Source organism: Ixodes scapularis, unplaced genomic scaffold (genome assembly GCF_016920785.2).
Source record: "Ixodes scapularis isolate PalLabHiFi unplaced genomic scaffold, ASM1692078v2 PGA_scaffold5__190_contigs__length_132052651, whole genome shotgun sequence".
NCBI lineage: Eukaryota > Metazoa > Arthropoda > Arachnida > Ixodida > Ixodidae > Ixodes > Ixodes scapularis.
Genome location: NW_024609880.1, coordinates 104,804,258 through 104,825,754, shown reverse-complemented (window position 1 = coordinate 104,825,754; position 21,497 = coordinate 104,804,258). Strand labels below are relative to the sequence as shown.

Here is a 21,497-nt window from a genome sequence, read left to right as displayed (position 1 = left end):
AAGCCTAAACTACGTATAATAGCGACGACAAAGTGGGATTATTTGCCTTCACTCCAAGATAAATAAACATAATTTTTTTTAAGGTCACAGCTTCCCAACCGCGCCGGTTCTGTTCTGTCCGCCATCGTGATGAGGTTCTTCAGCTTTCAACCTTGTACTATTTGAGCGTGTTGGTGCTTTTTAAACATTTAGAAAGTGGAGACATATAAGGGACGATACAGACGGGACAATTTTTCAACTTCAACAACATTTATTTTCGGGTCCAAGCTCAAAGCCCGCCCGCTCGGTGGGAGTACGGGAAAGGGATATCTTGGGGGAAGGAGAAGAAGCGGAGGAAGTGAGGAGGTTGCCAATCAAAGAAGGGAGAGGAGGGAAGAGGAACTCGATTTGGACGTGCGGGATAACGGAATGAATGGAAAAGCCGCTTCTGCTGGTGACCTAGTCGCCTTGCCTAGTCTGTCAGCGCTCGGCTTCCATTGCGTGCCTCAGAAATATAATCTCCTTTCTTGAGAGCGAAATGGAAGGGGCGCTTATGTTTAGCGGGCTTGTCGTCATCCGATAGGCCTCAATTATTTCTCTCCCGACTCGCTCGCAGTGGACTCCCATGGCCGTCGTGCCGGCGAAATTAGGAGCGCAGCCGGGACATTTCCTACTGTGAATGACAATCGAGTGCTGGGAATCCAAAGCATACTAAAAGGCTCTCTATGCAAGACTGAGCTGAACTTTCTAGGCCCATGTCCGGCAGCGCTGAATACATCCTTCAAACGGGTCTCTGCGTAAACGACTCGCTCCGGGAGCATCACAAAGAAGTAGAGGACGCCGCACCCAACAATTAGCACCCGATAGGCTCGTAAAGACGGGAAATGTCGCAGCTGCGCTCTCGACTCACGGCGATGCTGGTAAATCTCCGCGAACGCGTCGGGACGGAGATTACAGAGCCCTCTCGAATGGTGACGAGCCCGCAAGTCATAGGCTCATTGTCTCTTTTGCTCAGAAAGATCTCGGGGCCCTGGCAGCTCGACAGATTCCATTTCATCCCTAGATACCCCCCCCCCCCCCTCTCTTTCACTGCTTCGAAGTCATTACCCTACAAAGTCCCCCCCCCCCCCCCCAAAAAAAAAAAAAGAAAAAAAAAGAATTCCTGGCTACAGGCCTGATGTCTTGTATATTTTTTTTATCGTTTGATAACATTCTTCCCTGACTGATTAAATATATTTTTAATTCTTGAATAGCTGAAACAATAGATACCGGCTTGTGACCCTCGTGAGCCTCTAGCGAAATCGCTTTGCCAGCCCTGCAGCGAGGAACAAAGCCAGTATCAAAAAACAAAATTTGCCTATGTTGGCACTCTCGCTCAAGTAGATGAGCTAGCTGGGCTCCGCTTCTGGGCGAACGGGGCACTGCTAGCACCCTTGGAACGTTTTCTGCCATTCATGCCAGCGAGAGCACGCGCTGAGCGCTGGACGTGCACGGCCGAGGAGCAGAAATGAGGAAATTAAGAGCAAAGGAGGAACATCACTGCTAAGAGCCAGTTTTCTGGCCACACGAATGAGTGCCACCATCTAGTGGTTGGACTCATGGCTTGTTCAAGGTGGCCGCCGTGGGACTGCCGCCTGAAGAGGTTACATTCCTCAAAATGCTTGAAAATACTCGTTTACACTGCAGGGGCATAGTTTAACCCTTCCCGAATTCTGTGTGCCTCAAAACCCACTCTTCCCCGTGATTTCCAATGCTCCAGGGTGGTGCGCTTGGGTTTCTTCAGTGCAGAGGTGCCTGCTCCCCCTCCCTCCCCCCCCCCCCCCCCCCCCCCCCCCCCCCCGGTAAAATGGAAAGTCTACGCCGCTGGTGGCGTTCCGTCCAATCAAAGTTTCTACACTTCATTTAACTACAAATGAGCCTTGTCTATAGCTTCTCTTTGTCGGTGCAATACATTGCCATTCCTTTACTTTTTCTGAATCTTCCCGTAGAGACTTTTGGAGTTTTGATAAGTTATTTTTTTTCCTGGTTGTAAGGCTGCTGGAGCAAACTTGGTGTGTTTCAGCCTTTGATTGTGGCGACTGGCGATGTTCGACCCTCATTCTGACAGCCCATCAACTGTGCCTATTGCTAGCAGCGGTCCTGACCTGTAGTCGTTTCGCAGTGAGTCGAATGTGAAGGTCTTCTCGTGGTGAAACACGACGCAAACGTGTTTGCGTCTAACTTTGTTTGGCAGCGTCTTGGCAGGAAGAAGGTGGGGCGTTAAAATTAACTGTGTGTTCTTTGCACGCACACTGGACTGGACAGTGAAAGCACCAGTTTCAAGTCCAGGTGTCACATCTTCCTTTTCAGAGGGGATTTGCGGCCTAGCGCTTTGCACGCTAATTTTGAACTTATCTTTGCTGTAGTCACCCGCACTTCGTGGCTGATCGTCGCCACAGCTGGTTGCCATCGACGAGAAAAACTGCCCCGTGCCCTGATATCGGAACCGTCCGGACTACTAGCGACACCGCATCACCGATCCTTCAAAAGAAGTGCTCACATCGCCTCAAGCAAGATTTGCGGCCTAGCGCTTTGCACGCCAATTTGGAACTTATCTTTGCTGTAGTCACCCGCACTTCGTGGCTTATCGTCGCCACAGCTGATTGCCATCGACAAGGAAAACTGCCCCGTGCCCTGATATCGGAACCATCCGGACTACTAGCGACAACGCATCACCGATCCTTCAAAAGAAGTGCTCACATCGCCTCAAGCGGGATTTGCGGCCTAGCGCTTTGCACGCTAATTTTGAACTTATCTTTGCTGTAAGTGAGTTGAAATCCTACCACGTTGTTATTATACCCGCTTCTTTTTTGCGGCAAATCCCAAAGTGTCGTTCCTGTGATTTTTGTGTGCAATAGGCGTCGACATTTGTACCTACAGGGCCCGTATCGGTACTTTTTGTCCAAAAAACAAAGTGAGAACAAAGGAAGTGCCCACAAGGTTACAAAGTAGTGCCTTATTATTGCGCAGGGCTTTTCCAAGTGCTCGTATCCTGTTGCTCACTCTCTGCATCGCCAAATTGCTCATGTGTTCTGGTAACGTCGAAGCTAACCCCGGCCCTAAAGAGGGCGATAGCTCTAAGCTTTACCTAATACTTCAGAAGCTGAACGCTGTTATTTCTGACAATGCGAGACATCAAAAAGAGACAACTGACAAACTAAATGAACTGTCGTTGGGAATCGGTGACTTGACACGCAGAGTTTCAAGTCTCGAGAGCTCCGTTGGCAAGATTAAAAAAGTACAAAACGAAATTTAAAAAAAAAATGATACTGTCACCGAGATTGAAAGAAAAATTGAAGACGCATCCTCGAAACTGCATGACGTAAGTGGTTTAAATGACATCGTCGACAACATGAACAACCAAATGAGAAGAAATAACTTGCTGATTAAAGGGATTCCTGAGGAGGGAAACGAATCGTGGGCTCAGACTGAACGGATCGCACTTTCCTTCTTTTCGGACCGGTTGCAGCTAAACGTCGAAGATATTGAAAGGGCGCATCGTGTTGGCCGCAAAAGGGAAGGTTTTAACCAACCAATTATTGTTAAGTTCTTAAGTTTCAAGAGTCAGCGCGATGTGCTCCATGGCGCCTCGCGACTAAGGTCGACTGACACCCCACGAGTTTGGATAGAGGAAGACTATTCGCCAAAAGTGAGGAAAATTCGGGAAAACTTTGGGATTATGCAAAATCGGTCCGAACCACGCGCGATGGGGTAAATCTTGCTTTTGATAAGCTCTTTATCAACAATCAGATGTACAGTCGGGGACAAAGGTCTCCAGGACGTGCGAGCTGCGGCTGAAACGCATCGCTCTGCCATCTGCCGGCAAGTGACCTTGTTTCAAGATCACACAAAAGCGCATGCGCGTCCTACTCTGCCTGCAAACATGTGCGCTTTCCCGCTCTTCTGCGGCACAGTGCCTAACTCGGAATCGGGCGCGTGGTACCGCCTCGGAGATAGCGCTGGCGGCTGACAAGCGTCTGCTACACATTCCGAAACTCGCGATACCACATGGGGCATTTCGCCGCATTTCGCCGTGTCAGCGCACCTTGCTTTCTAACCAGTTGAGCTTATCGCTCAGTTGAGATGCCGTGACTTCTTGCTTAATAGCTGCCATGTCAGTAAGCGCAATCTCCGAGGCGGTACCATGCGCCCGATTCCGAGTTAGGCGCCGCGCCGCAGAAGAGCGGGAAAGCGCACATGTTGGCAGGCACAGTAGGACGCGCATGCGCTTTTCTGTGATCTCGAAACCAGGCGACCCACCGGCAGATGGCAGAGCAATGCGTTTCAGTCGCAGCTCGCGTGTCCTGGAGACTTTTGTCCCCGACTGTACGTGTACTTCCACGAAAACGATAGTGTTTTGCCTGCCTCGAGGGAACGGAGAACCGCAGACGCGCCACGGGATCTACAATCGTGACACAAAAAATATAGATCCAAACCTAAAACAACTGTGAGCGCCTGCAATCAGCACCGCCCGCTCTCATTTTTGCTAGCAAGCTTTCGAAGCCTTCTTCGAAAACAGGCTGACCCCGCAAGCGGCATTATTTCATGCTCAGCCGATCTTATTGTTGCAACCGAAACGTGGCTTACCGATACTATTTCAAATTCCCGTTTACTTTTAAGCGACAATTTTAACATATTCCGTAACGATCGAATTTCCAAACGAGGCGGTGGCGTAATCATCGCAGTTCGAAAGGACATATCTTGTACTCTAATTTCAATCGACTCTCCTCTTGAAACCCTTTGGGTTTCGATTGGTACGGTATCCTTTCAGAATATTATAGTTGGGATTCGTTACAGACCACCTGATTCAACATGTGAATTTGTCAACAGACTAACAGATATTCTAGAATTTATTCATTTCAAGTATCCACATTTACCACTTATATTGGCGGGTGATTTTAGTTATCCTGGGATCGATTGGTCCAACCTCCAAGTACGTAATACTTGGTCACGTGTAGAAGAGTGTATAAATCTCTTAGATTCATTTTCAATGAAACAATTGGTAAATGATCCCACACGCGGAGATGCAGTACTGGACCTTGTTTGTGCCACTCACCCCGAAAACATGTCTGTTCGCGTGCTGGATGAAATTAGCGACCATAGAATTGTTTATTTCTGCTCTAAGATATCGGATGCTTGGAGAGTGAACCTAAAAAAAAGTGATATATGACTATTCTAAGGCAGATTATAGTGATATTGCGGTAACACTGTCAGACTTTTTGATTCAGTATGAAAGCACCTTCTATACACGCTCTCTTGAAGAAAACTGGGTTTCAATAAAAAACCAACTAATCTATATACGTGAAGCTTTTGTTCCTAAGTTGGTCATTAACCCGAGTGAGGGTTGTCCCTGGTTTTCACGAAGCGTAAAACGCTTGATCTTTAAAAAGAAGAGACTTTTCAGAATGGCCACTTCTTCAAATTCAGACCGTGACTGGCAGTCGTATGATGATTGTGCGCGCTTATGCGAAAGTGAGATAAGAAAGGCAAAGAATAGTTTTTTCAACGACGATTTATCTAGCATACTAAGAACAAATCCAAAGAAGTTCTGGCATGTCGTAAACCCCAAAGAAAAAAATACATTTCCTTTATTTTAGGAAGGTGACGTAAAGGTTTCTGCACCCGAGTCCGCTTTTAAACTTAACACATTTTTTGGCGAAGTGTTTACCGACAAGCTCCCTTTATCTGACCGCCATATTACACGTACAATCGTCATTCCAGAAATGGACGATGTGCAAATTAATATTGATGGTGTTATCAGTGCCATCAACCGCTTGCCGACAAAATCCAGCCCGGGTCCTGATGGTGTCTGCTCGAAGCTACTTAAACTAACAAGGATGCATCAGGTGCCGTGCTTGCCGGCTTATTCCAGCAATCGCTTAATACAGGCCACATTCCGAACGAATGGAAATCAGCAAATGTCGTGCCGATTTATAAATCTGGTAATCGGAATTGTCCAACAAATTATAGAGCAATTTCATTGACCTCTGTTCCTTGTAAACTTTTAGAACACATAATATATTCATCAGTCATGAAACACTTAGTCTCAAACAACCTGCTATTTCCCAATCAGCACGGCTTTCAACGTGGTCTTTCGGGTGAAACCCAACTGTTTGAACTGGTAACGGATTTGCATACCTGTATTCACTCCTGTTCACAAATCGACGCTATTTTTATAGACATTCGAAGGCCTTTGATCGTGTACCACACAGTCGTCTGATAAAAAAACTGCAATATCTCAAAATTAATGATAAGGTAATTATATGGATTCCTGAGTTTCTGCACGATAGAAAACAATCAGTACTTGCAAATGACATCACCTCACCACCTATACATGTAAATCTGGTGTCCCTCAAGGATCCGTTATTTTTTTTTTGTTTATTCATACTGCTGACCTCCTTCGAGGTCGTAGCAGGAGTGGAAAACACATAGATACAAATATTTTATGGTGCACTCATTTACACAAAACGTTGCAAAAATCTGAATAGGTGGCTGCATTAACGACATCGGGTGGCAGGTTGTTCCAGTCAATTACTGTTCTAGGAAAGAAGGAATATTTAAATGAATCATTTTTATAATTATATGGTTTAAGTGTCTTCTGATGGGAATATCTGGATACTCTAGGGCAAAAAAATTCAATGTACTGATTCTTGTCAATTCCCAGCTCATTGCTAACAATTAAATAAAGCAATTTCAGACGATTTTGTTTCCTTCTTTCTTTTAACGTTTGGAGTCCTGCTCTAGCACACAAGTTTGTGGGGACACATAAGAAGAACACATACTAAAAACAAATCGCACTGCAAGTCTCTGAACCCTTTCTAAATTAACTATGTTACAAGTCGTGTGCGGGTCCCAGACACTGCTAGCGTACTCTAGAATTTGCCTAATAAACGTTTTATACAACAACTTAGTATCACTTGACCCATGTTTAAAATTCCTGCGCAAAAATCCAAGTTTATTGATCGCCCTGGCGATTATTTGGCCAATATGCATATTCCAACTCAAGTCAGACGTTATAATGACACCGATGTACTTATAAGAGGACACTCTAGGTAGATTATGACTGCCGACTGCATAGTCAAAGTAAATAGGATTCTTTTTTCGAGTGACAGACATGCACACATTTTTAGTAAGATTAAGTGACATTTGCCAATCTTTGCACCACATATGAATTTTTTCTAAAGAAGAACGTAGTATTTCATAGTCAGTAGAACTCTTCATTTCATGAAAAAGAATACAATCGTCTGCAAACAGTCGCAACTTGGCAGGGACTCCGGTCTGAATATCATTAATGAATATTAAAACAATAATGGCCCTAGCACTGATCCCTGTGGGACACCCGAAGAGACATGAACAAAGGAAGAGCGTGCGGTGTTCAACTGCACATATTGTCGCCGTTGAGACAGGTAATCTTGGATCCAGTTTAATATTTGATTGTTGTTTAAAATTGTGCTCAGCTTGTTTAACAGCCTTATGTGGGATACGCGGTCAAAAGCTTTCGAAAAGTCTAAATAAATTACTTCTATCTGACCCCGTTTGTTAATTACTGAGGCGAACTCGTGAACAACTTCAACTAGTTGCGTAATTGTAGACACTTTCTTGCGAAATCCATGCTGAATGCTGGTGAAAAAATGATTAGACTCGAGGTAGGACGATACGTGCTTGAACACCACATGTTCGAGAATTTTACTACGCGTGCTCAAAAGAGAAACAGGTCGATAATTGGAAATAATTTTAGAGTCACCCAATTTACGTACCGGTACTACTTTGGCAACTTTCCACCCCCCAGGGACAGTGGCGGTACTTAATGAACATCGGAATATGACAACCAAGTATTTAGCACACCACTCGGCGTATTTTTTCAAAAATTCATTAGGAATACAGTTCGGGCCTAGTGCCTTTTTAACATTGATATTCAAAAGTATATTTAAGATGCCCTCTTCCGATATAACGATATTAGGCAAGGAATTTCTGTTTTGAGTGTAGTCGGCTGCCGGCTCGAAAGCATGTCCTAGCCCATCATCTACGGTAAAACAGACTTGAAATAATCATTGAAGGCACTAGCCATTGAAAGGGGGTCATCAACGTTCTGGCCGTTAACAGTAACTTCATTCACGTTATGCCTCGTCGGCGACAAGAAGCGCCAAAACTTCTCAGGTGAAGCTTGGAGGAAATCACAAAGTTACGTTAAAATACCTATATTTTGCTTCTGGGTGATTTCAGATAAGATCGACCAAAGGGTGGCTGGTCAACATTTTTAAATCAACTGATGTTTTTATATGACATTGTCTAGTGTCTGGTATAAACGAATCCACACTTAGTTTTGACCAGAAAAAAAATTTGGAGACAAGAAAAATCGTAAGGCAGGGAGAGGTGGACAGTTGCAATAACGCGCACTGATGGAGGGGCAAGTTTGAAAGTGAATAATTAAAACAATAAAATTAGGAGAATTTTAGAACTTTTTACAAACAAACTATGGGTACAACTTGTTTGTAATATAAAGTAATCATATTTATTAAAAATTTATTTAGTTTTCTAAAAATTGCCAAACATGCCTGCTCGAACGACAAATGGCAAACTTTGGAAATCTGTATCTCATGAAATAATTTAATCATTATTACATAACTTGCAGACAGTATTTTACTAATATATGGCTATTATTGAAAAAATAAATAAGGTATCTGATTGACACAATAGTTACAATATATTTAGGCAAACATGGGAAAAAAATCAAACAAAAAATTCCAACGCGAATAAAAAAAAACACCACCTTCGATTTTTTTAAAATTTGGGTACCCTGTTATACTCTATTTCGGCATTCATTTCTATTAAAACATGTTGCATCATTGCACTGTGAAAGAAGAAACAACTCCCCAAAATAGGGTCCTTTTTCAAAGCCTACACTTAGCAGTGTCCTATAATAGAAGTGACTCTGAGTTCCAGTTTCATGAAACTTGCAGAAATCTTTTATATACATTTATTCAGATGAGGTCATTGATAAAAAGAGCGATCGGTCACACAGTAAAAGGGAGGAGAAACTATATACAGCATTTTACATAAGCGTACAAAGTGGTATCATATTAGAGACTAATGATTTGAGAAAAGATGATGCAGTGTGAAGTTGTACCTTCCGGTATATTTTACATCTAGAGTAAAATAAATAACTTTACTTCCACACACAAAAACAAAGATATAATAGTAAGATATTTAGGTTGGCTGTGTATTTACGATTACAAACAATTTCAGCTGACGGATGCCATAGTGCCTAACTGGAGCAGCTTCGATGCTCTCGGTGTATGAATGAATCATGGCAAGCCGATATATTTTATCCTGCTCGAGGATACCATTTTGGGATTTTTTTATAGTGATCAGATAACAATTATTAGTAACCACCAACAAAAACAGTAGGTTAAATACCCCGTGAAGAAAAATGTGATAAATAAGATGTCCCTGCATTCAAAATGAGCAGTCCTTGGGAAATCAAATTCGGCACTTTACGCTAAGGTTTTCCTCACTGTACCCATTTAATAAAGTTGCTTCCAAGCAGATCCGACTGTCCGTGCTACATATGCGTCACTGGTCCCTTCTGTTGATGACTTGCTGAGCCGCCACGCGTGCCAAGACTGAATGCCAGGGAAGGCGCGCACCGTCAGCCACTCTTCTTTTTTTTTTGTTCACGATACCGAACAACCTCATTTTCGTCCAGATATACAAGATGCACGCCTTTCAGTTTCTTTGATAGAACGCTCACCATTGACCTGGCCGTCTGAATTGCGCTTACTGAACGTTCTCTCAGGTTGTTCAGCGTGGCCTGGTGCTTCACGAGTCCGCCAACTCCATCACATGCATTTTTCCCATGTCTAGATGCAGAAAATAACCACTGGGCTTGTGGGCAATCGTCCTTTGCAAAATGGTGAAGCTGGTAGCGATTCTTGAAATGACTGGCGGCGCCGTCACTTACGTACGTCACGTACGAGTATACCGCAACGTTGTCTTCAACCCACTCCTTCATTTTTTCTAGAGCCAAGCAAGCGTGAGCGGCGTCGTGACACAGGTCCTCACTGATGATGGCAACGCTGTTTGTAGATTTTCTTGTCGTCACTACACATGTAAATATCGAAACTTGTTTTTTTTTTCCAGTGATATGCTTGCACTTCGTCAGGAAGCACGATGGTCCAGTTTTCAGCAAAGTCAAAATGAAAGACAATGCTCCCGCGTTGCATGCACTGTTTTTCATCGTAGATCGCTTTACCTTGCGTTTGCCGGATATGGCTGTGAAGTACCCAACTTCCAACCGTCACTTGGATGACTTTTAGGAAAGTCTCAGGTTTCAAAGTTTTTTTCACAAGGTCGCCGGACTCCGATGTTGCAAGCACAATCTCTTCATCCTCCGGGATATCAAGTTCCTGGAGTGTAAGAAACTGGCCTTTTGGGCAGTGATCACAGTCTCCTTGAAGGCACAGTTCTGTTGCTGGGTCGCACAGAAATGCCGAGTTCATTTCACCAGTGTTGAATGTTGAGCCTGTAACGTTCTCTAGAGCGGCAATACAAAGATAATAATTGGCGCAGCGGACACAAACGCACACTTCCTGGTGTGGAATACATTGGACCCATCTAGGGCGCAACGAATAAAATTTCGTTAGCCCAACGCCGGAATCGGGATGCTTGTCTTTGTATATACGGAAGGCCTCTCGTATTGAGCGTGTCATGAAGCGCTTTGGCACGAACGTTTTCTCTCCGTTAAGCATGACAGAGATGACGTCCTTCTGGTTGGGACTTTGGCGCGAACATTGTAGCTCGTCTTTCGTGAAGTACTCTAGGGCAGCAGACAGGTTCTCAGGGCTCACCTTGCACCTCGTGTAAGGATCCGGCTGATACCACACGCCATGCTTTTCCTTGAGTTTTCGGGATTTACTGATGAGGTACATTGAGGCCTGTGGAATCATCTTTTGCACCTCATTCTTCGTCAGTGTTGACGGCAGGAGTGTAAGCAGTTGACAACGTTCCCGGAGAGAGGTGGCGGTTTCAAAGGCCTGCCGAAAGTTGTCCACCCACTCAGTGCATGTGGAGCATGTTGGTTCGGACGACCCCGATGGTGCGTCCCTGTCGTACGCAATACGTAGCCTTGAGCGTATATTCTTGACAGACCTGCCCCAGTTCTGTCTGCTTTCTCTTGACATAGGCAGGCCTGTCCCGACTTCTTACGACGCTTGGTTGTCTCAGCGCCGACACATCTGTAGGTAGTATGCTGCGATTTAGATCTTCAATTGCTTCTTCAGCTGGCACAAATATGTTAGGGCACTGCTCTGAGCTTCGCATCGAGACCTCCTTAGTGATGTGCATGAAGCAATGGTAGCACAGGTAGTCCGTCGCACTCACTTTGGTGGAACAGTCAGGCGGAAGGATTTGCTTCAACGAGTTTAGGTCCAACTCGCCAACACTTCGAAAATTCCGCTGCTTTGGTATAGTCTTTTTGTGTTTGCAAAAGTAATCTGCACAAAACACTCGTTCGGAGCTCCTGGACGTCTTCATAATTTATACATAAATAATAGAAATTAAACCCCAACTGATGGCATATAATTGCCAAGTGAAAGAACTACTGGGTGCACAAGTGACAAGTCCGAGGCTGAGGAGCTCACTCACTGCAAACGTACATTTGAAAAGAGAGGTCACAACTGAGGTTGTCGGCAAAGCTTGATCCACGTCAAAGGAAGAAAGAGGGAAAGTCTCCGGACAAAAAATTATGGTCAGCGGCCTTCGAAAAAGACTTTCCAGAATCGCACTGTCGTCCCTCCACGCGCTGATATCAAAGCACCCGAGCTTCTACCACGTGGTTCATGACACAGCCTGAGCCATGTCGGCGACCGGTTCGCGAGGGGTTGGCGGTGGGGTTACGTTGATGGTCACTCGGATTAGCCCTTGCTGTACTGAGCTACCGCCTGCAGTGCCTTATCGCCGGCTGGTGTCAACAACGAGAACACACACACCCTGTCTACACCAAAACTACAAGCGTTCACCGCACACGCGTCGCCGCCGCTTTTAAGCTTTTGTGAAATTGCTTTCTTTTGCCGCGGAGAACCGCCTTATCTTAACTACGCGCCTGAAATCCTTCCAGGCGGGCGTACACAAAATCAAGCGTTTCGAGAAATGCCTGTGGAGTAGAACTATGGGAAAATTCGGAGCCCGCGATGTCGATATCGTCGCCGTTGTGTTAGTACGCCGTCGCGTACTGCAGTCCCCCGTTGGGGGAGGGGGGGGGGGGGGCGGTTTTACTACGATAACATGGCGACAGCATTTACACTCTATGTATTTACGCGAGGCTCGAGTATTTGGGGATAATGCTGCCGGTTGGTGTGCCCCTTTGTGCCTAATATTATCGCCCGTGACGCCAGCCAGTGAGATGGCGACAGGCATGACTGCTCAGTAAACAGGCGTCGGCGGCCATGTTTTGCTGGTTGAAGCGAACCCCCTTGTCCTTGACAGCGAGCGGGGAATTGCGAAAAAAAGATTGTATCGGCCGTTTTGCCAGAACTAGCGACGAGTGTCGTCTGCGGTTTCCGGCAACTATTTTGCCATAATCGTGAGCTTAGCGAGGAAATGATTTTTGCTAGCCACAGAACACTACCACGCAGAAAGGGAATGCTTGAACATGTTTTTGTTCTAAATATATATCAGGGATATATATGAGAGAGAGAGAGAGAGATGAAGGTAGAGCGGAAGAGGGAATAGCATATAGTGTCGCAGGAGAATAAAGTAAACAAAGTTCCTAGTGGCCGACGGCTGCATGATCTTTTCTCGGATCACTAGTCCGTAATATGATACCTCTTTGTACACAGTAGTTTCTCCTTAATTTAAGTCTGTGAACGATTTCTTTAGTTATCATTGGCCTCATCTGAATAAAAATATATAAAAGATGTGTGTTGGTTTCATGAAACTGGAACTCAGAGTCAGTTCTTGTATAAAACACTGCTAAGTGTAGGCTTTGAAAAAGGACCGTATTTTGTGGAGTTGTATCTTCTTTCTCAATAAAACGATGCAACATGTTTTTAATGGAAATGCATGCCGAAATAGAGTATAACAGGTTACCTAAATTAAAAAAAAAAATCGAGGGTGTTTTTTTTTTTTTATTCGCATCGGAATTTTTCTTTGTTTTATTTTTTTTCCATGTTTGACTGAATATATCCTAACTATTGTGTCACACAGATACCTTAGTTATTTTTAAAATATTAGCTATATATTAGTAGAATAATATCTGCAAATTATATCATAATGATTAAATTATTTCATAAGATACAGACCTCCAAAGTTTGCCATTTGTCGTTCGAGCAGGCATGTTTGTCAATTTTTAGAAAAATAAATAAATTTTAAATAAATATGATTACTTTATATTACAAGCAAGCTATACCCATAGTTTTCGCCTAAAACGTATTAGAGTTCTCCTAATGTTATCGCTTTAGTTATTCACTCTCAAACGGGCCCCCTCCATCAGTGCGCGTTAGTGCAACTGTCCACCACCTCATGCCTTACGATTTTTCCTGTCCCCAAGTATTTTTTCTAGTCAAAACTAAGTTTTGATTCGTTCATACCAGACACTAGACAATAACATATAAAAACATCAGTTGATTTGAAAATGTCGACCAGCCATCCTTTGGTCGATCTTATCTGAAATCACCCTTCTATGATTTTTTCTTTCAGTTCACTATTTATGTTGTGAATGAGGATGGCATCTCGCTTTCGCTTTCTTAGCCTGGAAAGCCTACGACGCAGCTGAATAATTTCTCTGGTTATCCATGGGTTCTGTTTATTCAAGACCTTCTGCCTTTTCGGCACGAATTTATTGATGCACTCTTTAGCAAGCCATTGAAAAAAGTTCCATAGGAAATTGACATCTGGTTCAGGCATGAGAGATGAGCTTGAGAACTCAGAAAACGAAAAAGACAATGAATCAATAATACCAGTATCATCTGCCCTCGAAAAGTCATAGTATTCTTTTTTTGTCGTTCTTTTTTAACAATTTTTGTAGCTCATAAAGTAAGATATACCATTTTATGATCTGAGATGCCTTCTAAAATATCAACATCCTTCATTCTTTCCACCAAACTCTGAGAAAGAAAAGTAGGTCAAGAATCGAATCTCTTCAATCTGACACCCTCGTTGGTGCGTTTACTATCTGAACAAGATTATGGAATAATGTTAACTCAATCAACGCTTGTGAGATACTGCAGGATGACTGCGTGCTCTCCCACTCGATATTAGGAAGATTAAAATCTCCAGCTAAGATAATCCTTGAACTTGAGTGTGCGTTTGTTAACAGATACTGATTAATGTCCTCAAAGGAAATGTCGTTGCCAGGTGGACGATAAAAAGCACCAACAATAATGGAAGTAGAATAAACACTAACACGAACCCACAGGATTTCCACCCCGTTCATATCAGGCATGCGATGAAAACGTATATCTTCCTTTAAGATTATCGCCACGCCCCCGCCCCGTGTATCTCGGTCTTTGGACCACTTTTGTTTTTAATTTGTATAAATGACCTCCCCAACACCAATTCTTCAAAGATTCGCCTATTTGCAGACGACTGTGTGGTATACCGTCAAATAGCTAGTCAAAGCGACTGCCTAACTCTTCAAAGTGATTTGGATATCATACTTTCATGGTGTGACACGTGGCAAATGCAGATCAATATAGATAAAACAAAAATAAGGACATTTACCAATCGTCGCTCATCTTTTCAATACGACTACAACGTTATAGATTCCAAATTGGATAAAGTATCCACATATAAATATTTAGGAGTCCACTTAACTTCCAACCTCTCCTGGAACACTCATCTAGATTATATCCTTAGGAGGGCTAACCAGTCACTTGGTTTCTTAAGAAGGCATTTATATATGACAACAGCAGAAACGATACTTGCATACTCTACCCTCATTAGGCCAAAGTTGGAATATGCAGCTATAATTTGGAACCCGCATCAAAATATTTAATTAATAATTTAGAATCATTACAAGACAGGGCCAGCCACCAGGTTTATACTAAAAACGTATTCACCTATAAGCGTCAGTCAACTTAAGAGTTCACTTGGTTTATTGACTCTCCACCAGCGAAGATACCTCGGAAGGTTATCCCATTTTCATAAACTCTATCATAGTTCCTCAGATTTCCGTCAAAACAACATTCTCCCACCGGCTCGCATTTCCCCTCGTCATGATCATTGTTACAAAGTTCATATTCCATTTGCAAGAACTAATCAGTTCTTACAAGCGGCGACTGAATGGAATGAGTTGGCAAGCGAAATTGCGACGGTCACTGATCATGATACATTTATGTTGTTATTGCGTGTATCTTTAGGGTGAATAAATCATATATTGCCCTGTATGTTTGTTACTCGCTCGCTGGGTCTATTGCTTTTATTCTAGCACGTCGACTGCCTCCAATGATGTGAGTGCGTGTGTGGCTTTTTTGCTGTGTAATGTCTTCCCTTCATGGTTCTGTTTAGCGTGACACGATGTCTTCTATTTTTTCTTGTGAAATATTGTATGATTATGTAAAAGTTTATACGACACCCCCCTCCATGTAATGCTCCTTTGGAGCCTTTAGAGGTATCTAAATAAATAAATAGCATTATGTGTTTAACTGCTGGTGGTTGCCTGCTCCGTAGGTAGTGTGGGATAGCTTCATAGTATTTTCCGTAGCATAAGGACCTTTGAATGTTTCGTTAACTGAAGTGCTGATGGTGATCAGGGAAGGATTGATTCCCTAGGACAAAAATGAGCCCGGTTAGGCTTTCTTTTATGACCTCTTTGCAGGTAGAACTGCTTGTTTTGCAATTCTGTGAGCTTAATTTTCGTTATAATAACACTAAATTAATGCCTGAAGTACTTCACCCACAACTGTGAACCAGGAATCCAGTGAATGAGTATGTACTCTTTTAGCCGTGCATTTTGCCAATACCCAGATTCTCTGAGCGACTCGGCGACTTATAAGCAGCCTCAAACTCGTCATGTGATGTAGCGTTTACGAAACGCCATGGAAATAAAATGGCATCCTCCCTGTCGACGACACTATTTTATTTCCGTCGTATCCACCGTTCCCAGGCCTGCTCGTGAGAAAAGTCGCATTTCATTACTTTGCTTTCAGGAAAAGCAGACCTAATTGCGCTTATTTCAAATATTTCAGATTTTTTTTATTTTCAAATCATTAATTTATTTCCACCATAATTTTTTGAACAAGAGCCACTCTGGCTAGTATCGGATCCAATCACAAACTACGTATTACCGTGCGGCACGAAGCAAACTTAACATCAAATACAAATATCTCGCGTCCGAGATGACACGGTTATGTCATTAACCTTGAATGTTAATTATAAAGCAATTTTTTAAATAAAGGCAAAAAGTTAGATATCTGCTTAATATTTGTGGGTATATCATTCCAAATTAATTCACCGTTGAATTCAACAAGTATTCGACCATAAACATTTTTACATGGTGGTAAATTAAATTGATTGTGAACAGCAGCCCTCGCATTTCTGGATGGGCACTTAAAAACAGAAAAGACACAAAAAAGGCAGTGGTTCATTAGTTCGTGCAATGTTATGTATTATTTGAGCTATTCTTAATTTATATACTAACCTTATGGGTAGCACGTGTAATGATTGAAATAAGAATCGATTTGAGTCAGTTCAATTAGAAAATGTGATGGTTCTTAACGCACGTTTCTGTAGCCAACTAATGGCATCTAGGTACGTAGGATATGTATTTCCCCATGACTCTAAGCAATATGTTAGCTGACTGTACGAATGCGAAGTAAAAAATGCGTAGAATACTTAAGTCAAAACATTCGCGCGGCTTTAGTAAAGTATAGGGTGGTTCAGGTCACCAGGCTCGATCTAAAATGGACCGCAAAAATCGACGCCTGCACGTAGCAATCTAAACTTTTCGTCAAGGGTGTATTTCATAGGTCGGCTTTTTCTTGTAAAATTACAAAGCGTAGCTCTGTTTCTGTAAAAAATAAGGCTAAGAAACTTGCCAGGGTATACGCCGGGAAGCAACGCAGACGACAGTTGTCCAGTAGCGGGGTGTGTTTGGCGTTCGTATTGATAGATGGCGCTACCTTCTAATCGCGACGGCTCGCGACCACGGTGGTTTATTAAAATGAATATAATCTTTTTGAAATGTACCTTCGGTTAAAAATAGAAGGCGAACAAAAAAAGCAAAACTTAAAGTAAAAAAAAAAAAAACGCTTCTGTATAACGGCGGCGCTTTTGCTGCCAACGGATTTCGTCTGCGTGTCGTCTGCTATCTTTCGCTGGTCGGCTGCACCTCCAGACGCTGCTCCCGACGCCGTCTATCAATACGAACGGAAAGCACAGACCGCTACTGGACTTGGTCTGGTCGTCTGGGTCACCCCCCGCCGTAGACCTTGGCAAGTTTCTTGGCCCTATTTCTTACTAAAAGAAAACTATGCTGTGTAATTTTACACAAAAAAAAAAAAAACGACCTGTGAAATACACTTTTGACGAAAAGTTTAGACGGCTACGTGCAGGCGTCGAATTTTGCGGTCCATTTTAGATCGAGCCTGGTGACCAGAAGCACCCTACATAACCCCTATAAGCAGTCTTCGAACCAATATCATTGATTTAACTTTTCCAGTGCATTTCTGAATCCACAAGAACACCCAAATATTTACTGCAAGAAACATATTGTAATTTTGTATTATCCAGGTATATAGACAATCCGTCGTAGATGTATTTTGTTTGAATCATGTTAGCAAATACACCCTCTTAGTCGTGCTAGATGTTGTGGGGGGAAAAGGGTTCAGATTGGACGTTCAGTGTTTATACAACGTAAGGTCGTTCTGCCAAGATCGGGCGACACTGGTCTACACTTTAGAGGAACGATTTCGCCAGTGCAGTACGACCTCTAACCTGGGGTCTTTAACGTGCACCAAGCAATAGTACTACATGACCGCACGCCGGCACGATGATCATCCAGATCGAAACGCGGGTGGCGGGGCTCGAACGCGCGAGCTTTAGCTCCACGTGCGTCGAGCTGGGTGTGCGGTTTAGCAAACTCGGCCACCGATCCCCCGCGTTGTAGTGGAATAAAGCGCTGGATATTCTATTTTCATTATCCAGTTTTATGTACTGTGCATGGAAGAGAACAGTGTTGTAAAAGTTACTTAAAAAATGTAGCTAAGATACAGTTGTAGTTACTCATACAGAAAGGTACTTAGGTATGCACCTAGGTACTCGCTTAAAGACGTACGTAGGTACAGGTACAGTTACTTTAAAGATACTGCCTTTATTTATTTTCCCCGAATTTGGGGAAAATAAATATAAAAAATAAATATAAAAAATATATTGGAAGTAAAGCTTTTTATACTAAGGATAGGCTCAAAAGCGAGTTCGATAAATGTGCTTTATTGGTGTCAATGCGATGTCCATATCGGTGTTGAGTCCTCATGTGCCTTGTTCCCCACGCTCCAATTGGTTCGCCGAGGCCACAGCTTTCACTGTTTACCATGTCACACCAAAACCGCCGAAACTCGCTTATTGAAGTTCCTGGCCTCAGAGCGGGTGCTGACGCCGACGGGCCCAGAAGACGTCGGCCGTGTGAAGAAACGCATGAGTCGAGTGCATATGCACCTGACCTTCGCGACGACAAGAGAAGGGCTTCAAGCTTCCTTGTTATATTTTTTCTTTCGCTAGTCAAAAGAAAAATGAGCTTTTTTTTTTCGGAACTTTTTCAGTTTTGATGACTGCAAAATTTTAGTCCGATTTATTGAGTGGAAACTGTATTATATACCCGATGTTACATTGCTTTACGGTTGTAATTAAAATTTATTTGAAATTATATTTAATATTGTATTTAAGGCAAAACAGTGCCCCCCCCCCCCCCCCCCAGGTCAAGATACGGGCAACAGAAACTGCGCACATCGTTCAAGTTATCTCCTTCCTTGTATAGCTGTCGGAGAAACTTCAAACACGCAATGAAATCAATTTCGGTTTGAGATAAAGGAAGCAGGTCGCTATTTTCACTAAACGAAGTTCCGAAGCTGTTAAATAAATTGGTGTCGCTAGAACGGCGTCGCTAATCCACCGTTCGCTCAAATGCACACCTACATTCACTAAAGTGTGTCGTTCGATGAAACATCATAGGAGGGGCTTCGTTCGCTAAAAAGTCGTTCGATCAAGTCAGTGCCTCCGATGTCGTTCCCAACTCAACGTTAATATCGCCGCATGGTAGTGTGTTAATACTTCAAGATTTATAGTTTCTACCATTTTGACAAAGTGAATTGAAAAGTACCTGTCAAAACTAGATTCACTTAGTTACAAGTTACTGGAAAATGTACCTAAGATACAAATACAGATACCGAAAAATTAAAGTACCTAGGTTTGTAGCTCAGGTACAACAAAAGTACCTAGATACCGATTTCCAGTTACTTGTACCTAGATACTTTAGAACCCTGGTAGAGAACAGCACACCACCTTCCGAGTGCTTCCACACCTCAGCGCCAAAAGTGTTTTGGCACGACTATATGCTCCACGTGCGGTTTCAAACTTTGGTAGAATTTTCTGTACGCGACATTTTACCGAATAAACATTTTACCGTTTTACCAAATAAACATAACGCGTAAAACAGGCTTTGCCGCGCGTTACCCAAACAGCACGGGAAGGGAGCTGCCGAGCCAGGGGTTCCAAGATCTCCGCGGTCGGTCCCAGTCTGTCGTACCCATGACGTCACAAACGTAGATAACGATATCTAGAGAAGCGCCCCCTGTACTTCACACACGCCGCACGCCCGTTTTCATCGCTAATGTGTCCCCTGCTTCACGACACCTTTATATGTGGCGCTGCCTTCAAGATGCTTTTCTTCACGCCTGCCGCTCCTTCACCGCGTTTTACCGCAAACTGGTTGACTATTTTTCTTGCGCCATGAGTGCAGATTTCTTCATTTATAGGAAGTCTTAATCGTGCCCTGCTGACGTGCAAGCTACCATGCCCTCGGCGAAGGATGGGGAGGTATGGCGTGCCGAAGGTGCGTTCATAATTTTCCTCCTCCCTCGTCACCCGTCAGACTGCCTGGTCGGTACTGCCTTGTCGCCACTCACGCATTTCACCCCAAATCGGCGGCCACCGTACATACACAATAAAGAGAACCACTGGTAGATTTTGATCACACTTACGTTGCTTGACGGATATTGGATACCATGGATAAGTGCCACAATTAAGTAAATTTGTAAATACCAGATTTATAAGTCGTATTTTAATTACTATCTACCGAGGGAACCGAGGGAAAACAAGCTGTTAGATGCTCGAAGAGGTGAGGCAATTTTGCGCTGTGTAAATTTTCTTTACTATAGTTGTTTGACTTCGGAGAGCGTCGAAACACAATTTAATTTTGTTAAAATACGCGGGAATGTCAAAAGTAAGACTTATGTAGCAATGATGTGTTGCGCTAATATAACTCGCATAACCCTTAATAAGAAATTATGCACTGAAATTATACCAGTGTATCAAGTATATGAAACACCTCGCGAAGTAGAATAGCTCAGCAAAATATATATATTTTTTTTATTTCTATGAAACGGTACTAAACATTTATTTTAGCATATACAGCTTAGTTCCCAGAAAGGGTCAACGCTCGGACAGCGCCCATAAAATACGGTATACACTAAAGGTATGTTAATAATATATTTCGAAATTCAAAGTATATTTTCATTATACGGTGAGTATTTTTTTAGTCGAAATGCAAATTATTGTGCTTAACTTCTACTGGTTTTCAACACCACGGGAAGTCATTTTTATAATTTCAACACACGTTGCAAGACAAACACAAGGAAAGCCATAGCACATTTAGAACATATAATTTATTGCCGTGACGTTTCGTCTCTTTACCCAATCAGGTTGCAATTAAACGGATTTGTAGTCCGATATGATAGGAATAACAGCTACAAACAAATTCCGACTATGAAAGGAACACTTGCGACAGGAAAGCAGCTTTATTCACAACAGAACTTTATTACTTGAAAAGAAAAAAAAAAAAAACAATGCACATAACCCGCCACCTACAGATTACATAATTTGCACAGAACAAAACTCCCCACACGTTGGCCTTACAGTCGAGAGATGCTAGACTCTACTTGTGCCACTCATGGTTCGTATTCATTTCACGTAAGCTATATCGTCTAGGGGCATGCAGGATTGGCGACCCCCTTACAGCCAGAGGTACTGGACTCTGTATATGATTTGCCTTCCCAAGTTGGAAATTCTTTCTCGCAACTCGAACTCTTAGAGTCGAGAGTTGTACTGAACAGGTGCCAGGATGCCGGGCTGCTTCCGCCTGCAAAAAGATAAACCTTTAATCATTGTAATAAATTATGAAAGTGTACACATTAAATAAATGAAAGGAAAATAATTATATAAGCGACTAACGAGGAATTTAATTAATTGGTTTTTCATTATTCGTTTCT

General features: G+C 43.0%; 1 pseudogene; it reads right to left on the bottom strand.

Moving 5' to 3' along the window:
* Nucleotides 1-1,902: 1,902 nt before the first annotated feature.
* LOC120842719 lies at nucleotides 1,903-16,028 on the bottom strand (annotated as a pseudogene).
* Nucleotides 16,029-21,497: the final 5,469 nt, after the last annotated feature.